Genomic DNA, 19,740 nt, shown 5'->3' on the forward strand with positions numbered 1-19,740 from the left:
TGGCCTGTCTCCTGGTAGTGCCTCCATGCTCTGGACACTACGCTGACAGACACAGCAAACCTTCTTGCCACAGCTCGCATTGATGTGCCATCCTGGATGAGCTGCACTACCTGAGCCACTTGTATGGGTTGTAGGAAGGTCATACAGGCACGTGGAGGCCAAACACACTACTGAGCCTCATTTTGACTTGTTTTAAGGACATTACATCAAAGTTGGATCAGCCTGTAATTTTGATTTTGAGGGTGACTCCAAATCCAGACCTCCATGGGTTAATAGATTTGATTTCCATTGATAATTTTTGTGTGATTTTTGTTGTCAGCACATTCAACTATGTAAAGAACAAAGTATTTAATAAGAATATTTCATTAATTCAGATCTAGGATGTGTTATTTTAGTGTTCCCTTTATTTTTTTGAGCAGTGTATATATACCACCATTTGTGTGTGTGTATATATATATATATATATATATATATAATATTATATATGTGTACATACGTGTGTATTTAGAAATTGCTGGTAAATATTAAGGTTCTAAGGTGTTTCCCCCCAAGCAATTAAAATACAATCACACTTATCTGATGAGATTCACTATAAACAAATAAATTATAACTTTAAGTGAATTGTCTAGAATAATCCCCTTTTGTACAAACATGTGATGTAGTTTTATAGTCCTGTGCATTTCATGTGTACTACACCACGCCTGCAACCAGGAACGTTTCTTTACACGATAAAGCACACCTAATACAATTTCAGTTGTGGCATATGGTGCGATAGTTTTCACACATGCTTGATGTATTGCAGAATCCTTGTCTATGCTGAACAATGACTGCTCAGTGCTTTCATTTACCATGGGGTCTGTTTTCAATGCTTTTTTATGACAAATTCACTGAAAAGTACTTTTGAATGTTTCATATTAGCACATCTGTTACATCCGTCTTTTTAATCTTTTTTTCCTCCCCTTGTCTTTATATGCTGATCAATAGTAATTGGAAACTGCAGACGTGACAGTACAATCCCGTGCTATGTAAATGTAGTCGGAAATAAGCAAAAACCTGCCAAGATTAGCTTGCAGTTGGCATCGGTAGGAAAAATAATTTATACATAGAACTTATTATGTGCATTGCTGTCACTGAAAATTAAATGTGTTTGAACGCTTTTGAAAAGCATAGATGTATTTTTACAAGCCATCAATCTCTTTTCACAATCAAAATATCATTGCTTGATTAAGTATTAATGAGACATTGTTAGTATTAAGTCTCTGACACAGATGCCCTTGACATCTGTAAGCCTATGAATTAAAGTATTTAAAGAACCATTTCAGTTGGCTATCAAATAACTATTTTATTAATAAATGATTGAGCTGAATAATTAACCCCCCAGCTGCATTAATTATTATTAGTCCTAAGATTGATTGTAAAAAACTTATTGGCATAAGGTAACGTTACTGCCTTACTTAAGGCTTTACCTTCCATTGGAAACATATGGTACTGTTTAAGTATGGCCATGTTTCACACTCTTGGCACTCGGGATAGCGTCTCACAATTATAAAGAGTCTGGAATGGGGGGGGGATTTGCTTTTACAGCAGAATTCATAAAAAGAAGGGGGGGGTAAGTTTTGTCAAATTTATTGGCTGCAGTGAGCCCTAGAATGTAGACGTCTAGTCTAGCGGCCCTCAATAGAATTCTATTCACTTCTAGTGTAAGAAAATGACCAAATTATTAAGCATGTGAACAGTACGAGCTGGCCGAGAGTCGAGACACTGACACTCCGTTTAGCTAGCCGAGCAGAAGCCATCAGAAACAATCTCTGAATGATTTATAGCAAAATTCAAACCTGATAATTGTCAGTATATTGAATTTTAATATGGCTTCTTAGCTGCCATATTTTTCCTCCCTCCTATCTTTGATCTGCCTGGCAAATAAGAAAGTGAAACCAGATGTAATTTTATCTTAGCCTTGTATGTGAAGGAAGTACAGTACAGTCTTCACTAAAGAGCTACTGCATATTAATATTTGATGAGACTCAATACCCAAGGTATTATTGCATGGTTAAAAAAAAAGAAAAAGTGAACTGCTGTACTCTAAATTATCCATGAAGCTGCAATAAAGGCTATACAGTGTGGTTGAACTCTGATGTTAGTGTATTTTAAATAAAAGAGTGTTCTCTCTATTTAATAGTCCTTTAAAGCACCTTGCCCATTTAGTAAGACAATCATAAACAGTCTAGCAGTGCCTACTACCTCTCTGGCTAGTAATGCAGTGGATAGATCAGCGATGACAAGCCTACTCCCAGGACACAACATGATGCCACAACCACTGTGGAAGCCAATGCTATTCATATGTTAATGACGACATCTGTTCTCTCTAAAGAAGAAACTCGTTTGGATACAGCTTTGAGAGCATGTTTCAAGTGTAATTTGCTCCAAACCTAAAAAATTATGTGAGGTGACAAGCATTGTCACTTTTTATCTAATTAATGCAGTTCTAAATGTTGCTTTATATGTATGAGTACATTAAAAGTTATAGGCATAGATTAAATTTGCAAGGAAAATAAAACACTTTAGTTGGAGTAAGGAGAAGGCCTTTATACTGTCAGTGTCATGTGTACTGAATTTCAGATGATGGTTCCGAAGTTAGCTGCTGGAACATTTTAACATGACTTATTCATGTTATAGAGAGATCTGACAAATTTAAACATACCACAGTCATACTGTATCAATTCACTAGCAGTGTCATCATATTATTACTCTACACCAGTGGGAAACATGCTCCTTCCAACATGGCTGTAATAACTAGGGCTGTGCAAGATGGACAACCAGGAATTCTGGGTAATCCAGAGCTGGATTAATAGGGGACAGGTCCCCCTGGGCCCCCCTTACTCAGGGAGGCCTCCATATCTTAATCAGAGCTGTATTGCAGACTGTGAACAGGAGAAGAGAAGATGGAGATGGAGTCCGAGCAAGGGGCAGGGCTACATGGCAATGTACCAACAGCATCATGGGAAAAAGGAGAGTGAGAAGCTGCTGCTGACCCAGTTACCAGAGAGATAAAAATTGTCTAGCAGCCAGCCTATAAGGTAAGAGGGACTCAGAGAGGAGCCAACAAATATATGTATAAGTGTGTGACCAGTGGTGCCCCTCCCCACAAATATGACAGAGGCACAGGTGCTGGGGATGAGGAGCACTTACCTCCGATACCCACGGTGAGTTGTCCTTTAAAAGTCTGCTGCCTCGGCGTGCTATGCCATGAGCTGTCCTAGCCGGCTCTTCACGGATGTATCGGAGGTAAGCGCTCCCCCGCACTGGGGGTGGGGGTTGGGGGGAGTGTCAATATGTAATTTTTTCTGTGCCCCCCAACCTCAAAACACTAAGGCGCCCCTGTGTGTTACTATATATGTGTGTGCAAAAGTGTATGTCTTTGTGACTGTATGTATGTGTGTGACTATGTACAGCCAGCACCCCCACACTGCCAACACCTCCACACAGAGGATACAGCCTGCACTGCCAACACTGCTGGCTCCCCGTACTGAGGACACCAGCGCCACCCCCACACTTCTGACACAGCCAGCACCCACGCACAGAGGGCACCACTGGCACCCCTGCACTGCTGACACCCCCGGCACCCACCCAACAGAGGACACAGCTGGCACCCCCACACAGAAGACACCACTGGGACATCCGCGCTGCCAACACTGTCAGCACCCCTGCAGTGAGGACAACACTGTGACACCCGTACTGGCAACACTGCCTGCACCCCTGCAGTGAGGACACTGTTGACACCCCTGCACGGAGGACATCACTTGGACACCTGCACTGCCGACACTGCTGGCACCACTGCAATGAAGATACCGCAGACACCCTTGCATTGCTGACAACGCCTGAAACTCCCCCCCACTGCCAACAGTGCCAGTATAACTACATTGAGGACACTGCCGGCACCCTCACACCGACTGCACTCCAGCATTGCTGACGTCACCAACACTCACCTTCACCCACCACTGCTGACACCACCGGCATACCCACATTGAGGACACCACTGACACCCTCACACTGCCGACACAGCTGGCACCCATGCATTAAGGACACCCCCACACTGCTGACAATGTTGAGGACAATGCTGACACCCCCTGCCACAGTAAGTGCACAATTGTTGTATCTGCTCTGCACTGTATTTCACACTGTATCTGATGTGCACTGTATATGACCTTGCACTGTAGCTAACCCACACTGTATGCTATCTGCAATATATCTGACCCACACTGTAAACTGCACTGTATCCAAACCACACTGCATCAGACACGCACTCTATCCTAAAAGCATATAATCTGTCCAATCGTCCCACGTGTCGCGCAGCTGAAATTTAATGGCTGCCTAATAGTCCCCGTAGCCAGGAACAGTGTTTCTCCTGAACACAGCAAATACAACTAGACAAAAAAGATTTTGGCAGCGGGTACCATCGGGCGCCTGGACACCACAAATATTCTTATATAAAGTGCTTTTGTGCAGAATAAATAAAACCATAAAGCATAAATACAACCCTCAAGGTCGATGTGAATGTCCAATACTCAATCCTCACACCTCCTCCTAACAATATGTATCAAAGGATATTGACATATAAAACAGAGGGGAGAGAGACACCACATGTGTTGTACAGTAATTTAATAACATATACACACATTTATAGGACATAGACAATCACAATATAAGATTATAAAGATGGTAAAATTTCCCATGTGTGACAGCCACAGGGAGACTGCGGAACAACTACCAGAGAGTCCGAGAACCCAGAAAAAGTTCTCAAGCAAGTTCTTTAAATTCCAGAATCCACCCGGGCAGGAGCTGGAAAAACCCTGGTTTTTGAAAGCGCAGACCACCAAAAATGCTGACCACAGGTAAAGTTTGCCAACGCGTTTCAACTCCTGTTCCTGGAGTCTTTCTCAAGGCTGAATACCAACTGCACAAACACTATCCGGATATTTAAATGTTCCTTTAGCCAATCACAAAACAACTTTGTGACAAGTTTCCCCCGCCGTCCCGTATACACGTAGCCGGGTTTCCATAGCAACCGGAAGTTGTTCTCCGTCACTTCCGTCCCCGGGTCCGTGGTGCTTTCTCCATAATAACTAGATGAGTCGGAACGTCACCTCTGGTTGTGTCATCTCCGGTCAAGTTGCCATAGCAACTAAGCGCATGGACCCGTCTGTTTCAGAGGCGCGTCTTGACTGTATCTAAGCCTCAATGATCACTGTCATGGTAACACTGTAAACAGACCCATTGTAGACGGCTGGGAGTGTTCAATATTCGTCCCTTACGTTTAAAACTTGAGTCCAACATATACATCTAGTAATTCCAGCTGTAAGTAATTGCAGAATTGTGAAATAGTTCTAAAATAAAATAAAACAATACACAAAATAAAACACAGAGTACAATACTAGATATAAAACAAACTGAATCATAAAGAGACTACATGAACCACTTGAGTTCAAAGTCATTATTAAGACCCATAGGATGTAGAGTATTAAACTCATAAATAAAATACATCTCACTTTTAGCTAAAAGTGTAGCGATATCCCGTTGTCGCGGTCCACACTTAACCACTTTAATAGCTCCGAATCTAACTATCCCTCCTGTAGAGCTCTTATGGTGTATTTTAAAATGATTCGACAGAGTGTGGGACTCCAAACTTTTCTTAATATTCCTGCAGTGCTCACTTAAACGTGTTTTAAGAGGTCTGGTGGTACGGCCTATATAAAAGAGATGGCATTTTTTTGACATTGCAGGTAATAAAATCCCTAATTAAAAAAAGAATTTCATTGATACACACAGATTCAAGTTTTTTCGTTCCATCGCTTGGTACCTCTCGACAACAAATGCACATACCCCAGCGATGGAAACCCTGAGTTAAAACCCTACCTTCCCTTTTTCTGGGGTGTATATAACTATTTACCAGGGAGGACCTCAAATTGGGGGCTTTTTTATAGATAAACGTGGGGTAATCAGGTAATGATTCTCCTAAAACAGGGTCCTTTTTAAGGATTTTCCAATTTCGTCTAACTGATTTCTCAAGGGCTTTATGTTGAGAATTATAGCCGATGATAAATGCCCACTCAAATTTCCCTTTGTTAGACGTCTTTAGCGGTTTATCTCCCAATGAATCTGTTATATCAATTTTCTCTATCTCTCCCATTGCTTTCTCTATCTGAATGGTGTCATTGCCACTCCTTTCAAATCTTCCTTTCAGTTCATGGGCTTGGTCCTGATAGACCTCAGCTTTAGAGCAATTCCATTTTTAGTCTCTTAAGCTGTACATAAGGAATAGACTCCAACCAATTATGATGATGACAACGCTCAGCATGTCTATAAGTCAAAGAGTCTGTTTCCTTTGTATACGTACAAGTTGTTAAAACATTCCCCTCTATATTCAAGCTTAGGTCTAAACAATTAACAGTAACCTTGCTAACAGAAAATGAAAGCTCTATATTGAGATTATTGGAGTTTAAATAGTTGCAGAAGGATTCCAACTGCACAGTATCCCCCTTCCAAATTAACAGAATATCGTCGATATAGCGCTTCCAGGACACCAGGTTCGCTCCAAATGGGTGACCCATATATATACAGAGTCAGATTCCCATTTGCCCATAAAGATGTTTGCGTAACTTGGAGTGAACCTGGTGCCCATTGCTGTACAGACTTTCTGTATGTAATATTCACCCTCCACCAAAAAATAGTTATGGGTGAGAATAAACTCGATGCCCTCAAGAATAAACAGACTCTTTGACTTATATACATGCTGAGAGTTGTCATCATCATAATTGGTTGGAGTCTATTCCTTATGGACAGCTTAAGAGACTAAAAAGGAATTGCTCTAAAGCTGAGGTCTATCAGGACCAAGCCCATGAACTGAAAGGAAGATTTGAAAGGACACCATTCAGATAGAGAAAGCAATGGGAGAGATAGAGAAAATTGATAGAACAGATTTATTGGGAGATAAACCGCTAAAGATGTCTAACAAAGGGAAATTTGAGTGGGCATTTATCACCGGCTATAATTCTCAACATAAAGCCCTTGAGAAATCAGTTAGACGGAATTGGAAAATCCTTAAAAAGGACCCTGTTTTAGGAGAATCATTACCTGATTACCCCACGTTTATCTATAAAAAAGCCCCCAATTTGAGGTCCTCCCTGGTAAATAGTTATATACCCCCCAGAAAAAGGGAAGGTAGGGTTTTAACTCAGGGTTTCGATCGCTGTGGTATGTGCATTTGTTGTCGAGAGGTACCAAGCGATGGAACGAAAAAACTTGAATCTGTGTGTATCAATGAAATTTTTTTTTAAATTAGGGATTTTATTACCTGCAATGTCAAAAATGTTATTTATTTTATTGAGTGTAGATGCCATCTCTTTTATATAGGCCGTACCACCAGACCTCTTAAAACACGTTTAAGTGAGCACTGCAGGAATATTAAGAAAAGTTTGGAGTCCCACGCTCTGTCGAATCATTTTAAAATACACCATAAGAGCTCAACAGGAGGGATAGTTAGATTCAGAGCTATTAAAGTGGTTAAGTGTGGACCGCGACAACGGGATATCGCTACACTTTTAGCTAAAAGTGAGATGCATTTTATTTATGAGTTTAATACTCTACATCCTATGGGTCTTAATAATGACTTTGAACTCAAGTGGTTCATGTAGTCTCTTTATGATTCAGTTTGTTTTATATCTAGTATTGTACTCTGTGTTTTATTTTGTGTATTGTTTTATTTTATTTTAGAACTATTGCACAATTCTGCAATTACTTACAGCTGGAATTACTAGATGTATATGTTGGACTCAAGTTTTAAATGTAAGGGACGAATATTGAATACTCCCAGCCATCTACAATGGGTCTGTTTACAGTGTTACCATGACAGTGATCATTGAGGCTTAGATACAGTCAAGACGCGCCTCTGAAACAGACTGGTCCGTGCGCTTAGTTGCTATGGCAACTTGACCGGAGATGACACAACCGGAGGTGACGTTCCGACTCATCTAGTTATTATGGAGAAAGCACCATGGACCCGGGGACGGAAGTGACGGAGAACAACTTCCGGTTGCTATGGAAACCCGGCTACGTGTATACGGGACGGCGGGGGGAACTTGTCACGAAGTTGTTTTGTGATTGGCTAAAGGAACATTTAAATATCCGGATAGTGTTTGTGCAGTTGGTATTCAGCCTTGAGAAAGACTCCAGGAACAGGAGTTGAAACGCGTTGGCGAACTTTACCTGTGGTCAGCATTTTTAGTGGTCTGCGCTTTCAAAAACCAGGATTTTTCCAGCTCCTGCCCGGGTGGATTCTGGTAATTTAAAGAACTTCCTTGAGAACTTTTTCTGGGTTCTCGGACTCTCTGGTAATTGTTCCGCAGTCTCCCTGTGGCTGTCACACATGGGAAATTTTACCATCTTTATAATCTTATATTGTGATTGTCTATGTCCTATAAATGTGTGTATATGTTATTAAATTACTGTACAACACATGTGGTTTCTCTCTCCCCTCTGTTTTATATGTCAATATCCTTTGATACATATTGTGAGGAGGAGGTGTGAGGATTGAGGATTGGACATTCACATCGACCTTGAGGGTTATATTTATGCTTTATGGTTTTATTTATTCTGCACAAAAGAACTTTATATAAGAATATTTGTGGTGTCTAGGTGCCCGATGGTACCCGCAGCCAAAATCTTTTTTGTCTAGACGTACTCTATCCTATACGCACTGTATCCAACCCGCACTCCAACCTGCACTGTATCCGATCTGAACTGTATCCCACACTGTATTCGACCTTGCACTATAGCCAACGCGCATGGTATTCAACCCGCACTGTAACCTGCACTATACCCAACCTACACTCCGGACTGCACTTTATCCAACCCACACTGTAACCTGCACCATATCTGACCCACACTGTATCCAACCCACATTGTAGCCTACACTGTATCTGACCCGCACTGTATGCGACCTGCACTATATACAACCCGCAATGAATTCCACCTACACTGTATCTGACCTGCCATGTAACCTGATCAGTGTTTAACTGTGTGTCCCAAAGTATTCTGCACTGTACCACGCAGGTACGGAATACAGTTTTTTCTGGTTGCGGACATTTTGGGGAGCTGCTCAACAAAAAGGCCCATTGATCAGGGCTTTACATGGGCACAAAGTGCCAGTCATCAGTGACCCAGGGCCCAGAGGGGGGAAGTACAGATTGTGCATTGAAAATAGACATGTACTAGGGGCATATGTACTTGTGTAGGGGCATCAATGTCTGATTTTGCTATTTTACACATGGTTTCGGGTTTTTTTTCTTTGCTGTTTGTTAACTACTTTAGAGCAATGATATTCTACACATGAGTCTCAGGAAATTTCTGTGCTGGATTGTTTTCTATTGCTAGTACTTGGGATTTGGTTTGATTGGTTATTGCTAATACCATACATTACTAATTTGTAAAACATTTTTAAACAAAATAACTGCCGTGTGTTTGTGCCGCTGCTCTGTTGCTTAGTTTAGCCAGCCAGGAGTATTGGTGAACAGTATTGTGAGCTGTGAGGTGGTCAAAATTTACTGGAAATCAGTGGAAATACTGTAAGAACAAAAACAGGCCAAAATTCTGTAATTTTAGCTGTTTTTATGATTTTTTTCTAAAACATACAGATCCAAAACCTAAATCTGCAAGGGCGGTTTTGACAAAACCAATATAGATCCAAAACATTGAGATGCAGATCCAAAACCGAAACCCATGATTTTGGCTGGCGCACTTCCCTAAACGGCATCTCTTGATGCTGCTAATGACTGTAGGCTTGCTATTATGTCCACACATGCTGAGTCCAAGCCCGGAAGTAAAATGATTGCACTAGCAATCACTTTACTTACTACACTTTGTCATGTCCCTTTCCTCCCACAATCCACAAATAACCTCCCGATGGAAAACTTAACACAAGTGTATAAGTGTACGTATGGTAGGGAATATATATTGTAAGCTCCAATGAAGCAGGGGCTGTTGTGAATGGCCAAATACTGGCTGAAAAGTGCTGCAGAATAGGTATATAAACAACTGATGATAATAATAATAATAATAATAATAATACACTCATTTCCTGACATATCTTTTGCACCTAATATAGGACCGGTGGAAGTGCATATTGATAATGATGACTGGTAGAAAATAAAGGGTACACATATTGTAGGAAGTTTTTGCGTTGCACTGGACATACAATTCTGCATATAGACAAATATGTAGAGTACATTATTTCCAGTTTTGGAGTAACATACACCAGATCAATTCTGCGTCAGGCTTTCTATGCCCAGAAATAAACTTGTGATTCTGAAAACACTTGCAGGTTGAGTATCTTGATTAATGACTGAGAACATATTGAGACTGATCTCATTTTTATGCATTAAAACATAAGATTTTCCTACAGATTAACTGTGAATAGCTCAACATTTTCACCTTATTTGCTGAAAATACAGTAAACAGTATGCAATGGCATTCTATTCACTACAATGATCTGTATTCCATTTGTATCTAATATAAACTCAGCAGGTTATTCCTGCAGAAGAAGTTCTCAAACTTACTATACATTTTTCAATTTTCAATCTTGTCACTCGCTCTCTCAGTGCTATAAATGTTTATGCTGCATATTTATTTTTCATCATCAATTCCTTTTAATTCCTAAGTTAATTTCCCATAAAACCTGCCCTTTGCATATCATTGTTTATTTGATGCCTAGATTGTGAATTTGCACAAGTCTTAATTCTCTGTAGTAATCTAAAATTCCCTCCTAGCTTCCTTTTTATTTTTTACATACATCATTTCCATTCACACTCAAACATAATTAACATTCGCTTAATATGGCCTTGAAAGAACAGACTAATTTCAAATACACAATGTTTATATAACATGAATATTTGATGAGCTGGCATAGATTTAATGAACATTCTAAAACTGTACTGTTATGGCACTACCTAGCCAAACTAACTACAACAAATATATAGTGTACAGTATTGTCCTATAAGTTAGTTCATGATATCTTTGTCAGTTTATTTTTAGAAAAGATTAGACGCAAAAGTGACCAAAAAAAAAATAAGTCAAAAAGCATGAGATTCAGGACAAGTGTGTCTTTCAAATTAATATCTATCTTTTTTTATCATTTAGAATATGAATATACTCGGTTAATGTGGCAGTCTAATAATTCAAGCTTGCCTTTCCCATAGATGCTTGGCTACCTGCCAAATTGGCACGTATTGGAAAAAACCTCAGTCCTTAAATTTTACCAATGGTCATAAAACATGTATGGCTAACTTAGAAAATGGGATAACATGACCATTATTCTGGGAGGTTCTTAAATGTTGTTGAATAAAGTTTGTGCTACCTGATTCTAATATCATAACCACTTCCTCCCCACAACACTTTACTTTTTATATACTTGACTCGTCTTCTTTTTTTCTCCCTGATGTTTTGACCTTATGTACAGTACGTGGATTCCGTCTCCTCCTCTTTCATTACTCTTTATCTTTTTCCTCCTCCAATTAATCTGATCTTGTCTTTGGTGGGTCTCTAACACTAAGTTTAAGTCCTAGGTGCAGAACCCCACAAAGCCAGCGAAGGCCAGCCACCCCAAGGCAGCACACCAGTGATAGCTAAGGTATTAGTAAGTGTTAATAAGAAAGAAGCAAAAGCTATGTATTAAAGAGTGTTACATAGGTGAGAGGTATTAATAAAAATGCTAAAAAGTATTACTAAAAAAATATTTGAAAGTGGTAAAAAATAGCTAAATCGAGTGTTATAATGTGCCCTAAGCAGCCAGGCATGCTTGAAGGCAGAGGGGACAGTGGGGGTAATTCGGAGTTGATCGCAGCAGGAACTTTGTTAGCAGTTGGGCAAAACCATGTGCACTGCAGGGGAGGCAGATATAACATGTGCAGAGAGAGATAGATTTGGGTGGGGTGTGTTCAATCTGCAATCTAAATTGCAGTGTAAAACTAAAGCAGCCAGTATTTACCCTGCACAGAAACAAAATAACTCACCCAAATCTAACTCTCTCTGCACATGTTATATCTGCCTCCCATGCAGTGCACATGGTTTTGCCCAACTGCTAACAAAGTTCCTGCTGCGATCAACTCAGAATTACCCCCATTGTACACAATATAGAGTATATGGGGAGGGGGATCCTGGACAGCACACCCTTATTACAAATATAATGAGGGATGGTATCATGTTGAGACTGGTAGTTTCGCAAAGAAAGAGAAAATATAATGCCAATGCTCACCCTATAGTACCAATCACTGCTAATCAGAATAATTATAATAAACTCTGCAATCTAACATGGAGCATAAACAAGGTGCTTGGAATACTTTTTGGCCAAATATAATGGCCCACCAACCAGTTTCCAGATGGCCTCATTTCTGGTGGGCTCCTAACACTAAGTTGATGTCCAAGGCACAAGACCCCACCAAGTTAGCAAAGGCCAACCGCCCATTAACCGCAGCTAATTAAATACCACACTTACAATGCATATTTGGGTATTTAAGTTTACTTGCTAAACATTATATTACTACATTTGCATATCACCTTCATATAAATATTCCCACTCACAAAGCCCTGAAAGGTGATCACATTACATTTGCACATAAATTAAGATTTGCACTATTTGCAGAACAGATAAGTTAAATAACAGCTATTGCCCCAATCTCAACTACTTAAAGATTGACTGCATCCAAAATAATTTTTCTTCAGAGCAACCTTAACACTAACAATAACATCAATGGAGCCCCATGTCCCATGATATTGTACATACAGCAATGAAACTTGACCTTTTTTAATGTCATTGCTGATTACAGTACTTCAAGAATGAATCATTCGTGAGGACTCAATAAGTAAGTACCAAATTATGATGGGTGGTAGGTATATATTTTTGGAACATGCGGTTCTTCGTGCATGTTGAGGGAAAATGTTAATAATATTATTTCTGATTCTGTAGTCTTACATTATTGCAGCCATTCTGTAACTAAGGGGGTAATTCAGAGTTGATCGCAGCAGCAAATTTGTCAGCAGTTCGGCAAAACCATGTGAACTGCAGGGGGGGGCAGATATAACAAGTGCAGAGAGAGTTATATTTGGGAGTGGTGTGTTCAATCTGAAATCTAAATTGCAGTGTAAAAAAAAAGCAGCCAGAATTTACCCTGCACAGAAACAAAATAACCCACCCAAATCTAACTCTCTGCACATGTTATATCTGCCACACCTGCAGGGCACATGGTTTTGCCCAACTGCTAACAAATTTGCTGCTGCGATCAACTCTGAATTACCCCCTAAGTTAATAACTAAGCACAAAACATTCCCACGAATATAAAACTACAAGTACCAAACTTTATAATAAAAATCTGAAAAAAGTTGGCAGTTATGATGTATGTATTTCTCACAATTCTCCACTTTTAATTATCATGCAAGATACATGTGGTATAACTAATGAGAATGGAAAAAGTAAATGGTGAATTTAAAATTACTCTGAATTTACATAATGTTTGTAGTGTAATAAAAAGTCTACATAACAAAATAATGAGCGCTCTGTAACAATGCATAATATTTTTATGCAGTAATTGGATTTTGGTAAGTCATTTTGGATTTCCTTTAACAGCACCTGTCATAGACTAGAAAGAACTGTTAGGTAGAACTGGGTATAAATACTTTACTGGGACTGATTTCAAAGGTAGCAGATGGTACTAAAATTAGATTGTAATCTCTGTGGGCTGAGACTCACGGTGCATGAGAAATTGTGTGCGTAGCGTAGAGATATACTGGTATCATTATGTAAGAGCTTAAATGTCATTAACATCCACACAGAGGAAACAATATGTACATATCTAACAAAGGAGCATTTCCTTTTATTTATAGAAGAGAAGTGATGTAGAAAGTATTTACTTCTGAATGAATGAAGATCCAATGAACTATCCTGTCTAAACAAAACCACTTCACCAACACATGTTGCAGTAGTCCTATTTATTCAGTATAGGTTAGGACGCTACAGTGTCTAGTATATGAAATGGCTACTTATAGAGTGCCAGTTAATAATCTATACCAGCATTAAACCTGCATTAAACCAAAGGAAAACAGAAGGCAAACAAACCCACATTACTACAGAAGGACTGTGTTACAACCACAAAGCTCAGAGTCATTATGGGGCATCTCCACCTTTTCAATGAGAACTCCAGGACCAGGCTTACCTCCCCTCTGGCTGAAAATATCAGGTCTGCCCCTGGGATAACCCTCAACATAAGCTGGGAGCCATGGGGGAGAGCACCAGGAGCAGGCTCAGCTGCAACATTTCCATCAGACTTGAGTGTGCTCCCCACATTCTCATACCCACCCGTTCTGCTCCCATGAGACCAGGACATTTATAGTTTTATCAAAATAATGTTATCATAATATTTCACCCTTCCATTGGTTACCTGCAAATGTTTTCTTACCATGTGTTTTTTTTCTTCTCTCTTCCACCCCACTGTGTGCCATTCTCCAGTAATGTGTACCTCCACTGTTAGCACACCCTGCCAGTGTGACTTACTGAGTTCACCCCAGATGGTGGCCTCAGATGGTCCCTACGTGGGCAGGATGCTTTTCATGTGGATCTTTCCATACAGGTTATATCATACTACTACTGCTGCTACTACTACTACTACTACTACTACTACTAGTAGTAGTACTACTACTACTTCACAAGTGTCAGTTTTCCCATGTATGTATTGGGCCCTTGTATGGCTCATCTCCCACAGTGTAACCTTCATAGTGCACCAAACATGGCTGCCTCATCTGGTACTCTTGAGCATGGGGTGAAAAATACATGGGGGTATATTTACTAAGGTCCCGATTTTGTCCGAGATGCCGTTTTTTCTTCAAAGTGTCATCTCGGGAATTTACTAAGCAGAAATCACGGCAGTGATGAAGCCATTCGTATTTTTTTGCAAGTCCAAGAATAAAAATACGAATGAATACACCATCGGTCAAAACGCGGCTGTTTAAGTATGAATCTCTGTCATTTACTAAGAAGTGCAAAGCAAAAAAAAAAAAACACTGCCGTGAAAAAATACAACTCGTAAAAAAGTGCTAAAAAAAAACAGACCTGCTTTTTTGAGCCGTGATTGGATAGGCATGCACGGATCCATGAGATCTGTGCATGTATATCAGTGGGAAGGGGTGGGAAAGTGTTAATTTTTTGAAAAAAAATTGCGTGGGGTCCCCCCTCCTAAGCATAACCAGCCTCGGGCTCTTTGAGCCGATCCTGGTTGCAGAAATATGGGAAAAAAATGGACAGGGGTTCCCCCATATTTAAGCAACCAGCATCGGGCTCTGCGCCTGGTCCTGGTTCCAAAAATACGGGGGACAAAAAGCGTAGGGGTCCCCCGTATTTTTAAAACCAGCACCGGGCTCCACTAGCTGGACAGATAATGCCACAGCCGGGGGTCACTTTTATACCGTGCCCTGCGGCCGTGGCATCAAATATCCAACTAGTCACCCCTGGCCGGGGTACCCTGGGGGAGTGGGGACCCCTTCAATCAAGGGGTCCTTCCCCCAGCCACCCAAGGGCCAGGGGTGAAGCCCGAGGCTGTCCCCCCCATCCAATGGGCTGCGGATGGGGGGCTGATAGCCTTTTTGTAAAAGTGATTGATATTGTTTTTAGTAGCAGTACTACAAGGCCCAGCAAGCCTCCCCCGCATGCTGGTACTTGGAGAACCACAAGTACCAGCATGCGGCGGAAAAACGGGCCCGCTGGTACCTGTAGTACTACTACTAAAAAAATACCCCAAAAAAGACAATACACACACACCTTGAAAGTAAAGTTTTATTACATACATCCACACAAACATACATACATACTTACCTTATGTTCACACGAGGGTCGGTCCTCTTCTCCAGTAGACTCCATGGGGTACCTGTTGAATAAATTATACTCACCAGATCCAGGGTACCAGGCTCCTCGGATAATCCTTTTGTAATCCACGTACTTGATTAAAAAAATAAAACGGATACCCGAGCCACGCACTGAAAGGGGACCCATGTTTTCACATGGGTCCCCTTTCCCCGAATGCCAGAAACCCACTCTGACTGATGTCTAAGTGGGTTTCTTCAGCCAATCGTTGTAGCACCCTCCTGATCGGCTGTGTGCTCCTGTACTGTCTGACAGGCGGCACACGGCAGTGTTACAATGTAGCGCCTATGCGCTCCATTGTAACCAATGGTGGGAACTTTCTGCTCAGCGGTGAGGTCACTTTCGGTCAACCGCTGAGCAGAAAGTTCCCACCATTGGTTACAATGGAGCGCATAGGCGCTACATTGTAACACTGCCGTGTGCCGCCTGTCAGACAGTACAGGAGCACACAGCCGATCAGGAGGGTGCTACAACGTGGCGCTCCCTGATTGTGAACATAAGGTAAGTATGTATGTATGTTTGTGTGGATGTATGTAATAAAACTTTACTTTCAAGGTGTGTGTGTATTGTCTTTTTTTTGGGTATTTTTTAGTAGTAGTACTACAGGTACCAGCAGGCCCGTTTTTCCGCCGCATGCTGGTACTTGTGGTTCTCCAAGTACCAGCATGCGGGGGAGGCTTGCTGGGCCTTGTAGTACTGCTACTAAAAACAATATCAATCACTTTTACAAAAAGGCTATCAGCCCCCCATCCGCAGCCCATTGGATGGGGGGGACAGCCTCGGGCTTCACCCCTGGCCCTTGGGTGGCTGGGGACCCCTTGATTGAAGGGGTCCCCACTCCCCCAGGGTACCCCGGCCAGGGGTGACTAGTTGGATATTTGATGCCACGGCCGCAGGGCACGGTATAAAAGTGACCCCCGGCTGTGGCATTATCTGTCCAGCTAGTGGAGCCCGGTGCTGGTTTTAAAAATACGGGGGACCCCTACGCTTTTTGTCCCCCGTATTTTTGGAACCAGGACCAGGCGCAGAGCCCAATGCTGGTTGCTTAAATATGGGGGAACCCCAGTCCATTTTTTTCCCATATTTCTGCAACCAGGATCGGCTCAAAGAGCCCGAGGCTGGTTTGCCTTAGGAGGGGGGACCCCACGCAAATTTTTTTTAACATTTAAACTTTTTTTTTTTTTTTAACAAAGTGCACAATGAAGCCCAGCACGGATCTCTCAGATCCGGCCGAGATTCATTGTATTAAAGTCGGCAGTGTTTTACAAGTCACTCACGTAAAACACTGCCTAAAAAAACGAATGACATCGACATCGGAAAACCCGAAAATGCAGAATACGGCAGCTTAGTAAATTAGTCGTAACAAATTCAAAAAGTTGCAGTTTTACACTTTCGATGTCATTCGTGATTATTCTCCCACCAAATCGGGAGAATTACGAATGTTAGTAAATCTACCCCATGGACTTGGTGGTTTTGTTGGTACCCTACTCTGAGCGTTAAAATGTTACAATCTCCTCATTTTGTGTCATCTCTTCTTGGGGTAGACTATTCCACCAAGGGTAATCCTGTGCAGTGCACCCAAGATGGCCACCTCATCTGATACCTTGTGAGAGTGGAATACAGTGTTACCCAAAATGCCTACACCACTCCTGCATAATGCTTACTATGTATTTTCTTTTTTGTCTGTGCAGCTTGTCTATCGCTGTATTACTTAAAGCTTCTGTATTTGTGCACTGTTTTTGATATCTGAAAAGCGCCTTGAATCCTGTTGGAGAAAGAGCGATATACAAATAAAATTATTATTATTATTATTATTATTATTATTTGACTGTCCAGAACAAGAGGTTTGCAAGTATGTGACTTTATTCAGATTGCACAGAGGGAATTAGACACTTAAACACTGCACATCAATAGAAGTGTACCCAAATATTTATAAAGCCATACTACATTCATGTATTAACCAGTTTATATCTGATTCTTATAGCTGAGAACCCAGTAGTAACCGTAAATGCTTGTCTAGCTTGGCTGGATGAGTGCCAGTTGGCAGTAACTGAATCCTGATAAAACAGAGGTCCTTATGATAGGTCACAGGATAATACTGCAGTATAACCAACAGCCAATGGGACTTACTCTTGGGGGTTCAGAATTGCAAAACACTGAACATATGTGGAATCTTGCTGTTGTTCTAGATGGTAGCTTGACACTTAAACATTAGGTATCAGCCACAATCAAATTCTCATTTTTTCATCTGAGTAACATAGCCAGAATCAAACCCTAATTATTTCTGAAGATCTTCCTAAAGTCATACATGCATTTGTATCATCATGCCTCAACTACTGCAATGCCTTCTTCCTTGGTTTCTTAGCAAAAGAAATGCATTGCTTGCAGATGGCACAAAATGCAGCTGTTAATCAACCAGCCCCGTTCCAGCCGCATAACACTCATTCTCTACTCCCTCCACTGGCTGCCTATAAGATGGTGAATCATTTTCAAGTTTAGCTTAATGACTTTTAAAGCCATACATGACCAGGGCCCAAGATATATGAAGCAGTTTTTGATTCCTTACTGTCCCACTCAATTACTACGATCTGCAGATGAAGGACTATTAACAATACCTAGAACTCCCTGAATTCATCTGGGGGTTGTGAATTCATCTGGGGGTTGAGCCTTCAGATTTGTAGCCCAGACTCTATGGAACTTGCTTCCCTGCACACTTCAAGAGGTCTCCACTCTACAATCCTTCAAAAATAAACTCAAGACTTATTTGTTTACTTACTCATTTCATAAATGTTCATTGATAAGCTTGCTTTTCATTTTATGCTTTAAAGGCAAATTGGAAGATAAGTGCTATATAAACATTTATTATTATTATTATTATAATAATAATAATAATAATTATTATTATTATTATTATATACTATTATATCAACTTAACCACTCAACTTTGTCCATGTAGTTAGTCCACACAAGGAATTGTTACAGCTTTATAAGCTGTAATATATTATATTTATAATATATGAAAGATAAACTTATCTTTGTCACTCTCTGACATCACTACTATATTCGTTTAAAATTTGAGCGATTTTCCACAGTTCGATAGTTCTGAAATCTTGTGCAGAAGATTCAGTTGGTTCGATCGGGGTCAAATTGGGGTGTGTTTTTTGCTTTTCTTAAGAGTGGACTATTCGACTTTAAATGAGTACATTTTATACAGTATTTCTAACATTTTCTTTTTCATTTTGATCAGCAAATTGTACTGCTTGCATTCAAAGTTTACCATTTACATTGAAAATTGTAAATAAATGCAACATTGCCATTAAGCTCGATCAAGCTAAGACATATTTGCGCTGGTTTAAGCATGGTTGAACATGTTCACTTAGCTCACATTTTGGTAGAATTTTTGGGGGTAATTCAGACCTGATCGTAGCAACAAATTTGTTAGCAGTTGGGCAAAACCATGGGCCTAATTCAGACCTGATCACTAGGCTGCGTTTTCGTACAATGGGCGATCAGGTCTAAATTGCGCATGTGTATGCACCACAATGCGCAGGCACATCGCAAGGGTACAAAGCGGATTGCCGCTCAGCGATGGGTTTGTGCGAAGGATCCATTCGCACAGGCGTTCGAAAAGAGATTGACAGGAAGAAGGCGTTTGTGAGTGTCAACTGACCGTTTTCTTGGAGTGTTTGAAAAAACGCAGGCATGTCCAAGCGTTTGCAGGGAGGGTTCCTGACGTCAATTCCGGTCCCGGAATGACTGATGTGATCACAACGGCTGAGTAA

Source organism: Pseudophryne corroboree, chromosome 4, assembly GCF_028390025.1.
Source record: "Pseudophryne corroboree isolate aPseCor3 chromosome 4, aPseCor3.hap2, whole genome shotgun sequence".
In the NCBI taxonomy this organism is placed as follows: domain Eukaryota; kingdom Metazoa; phylum Chordata; class Amphibia; order Anura; family Myobatrachidae; genus Pseudophryne; species Pseudophryne corroboree.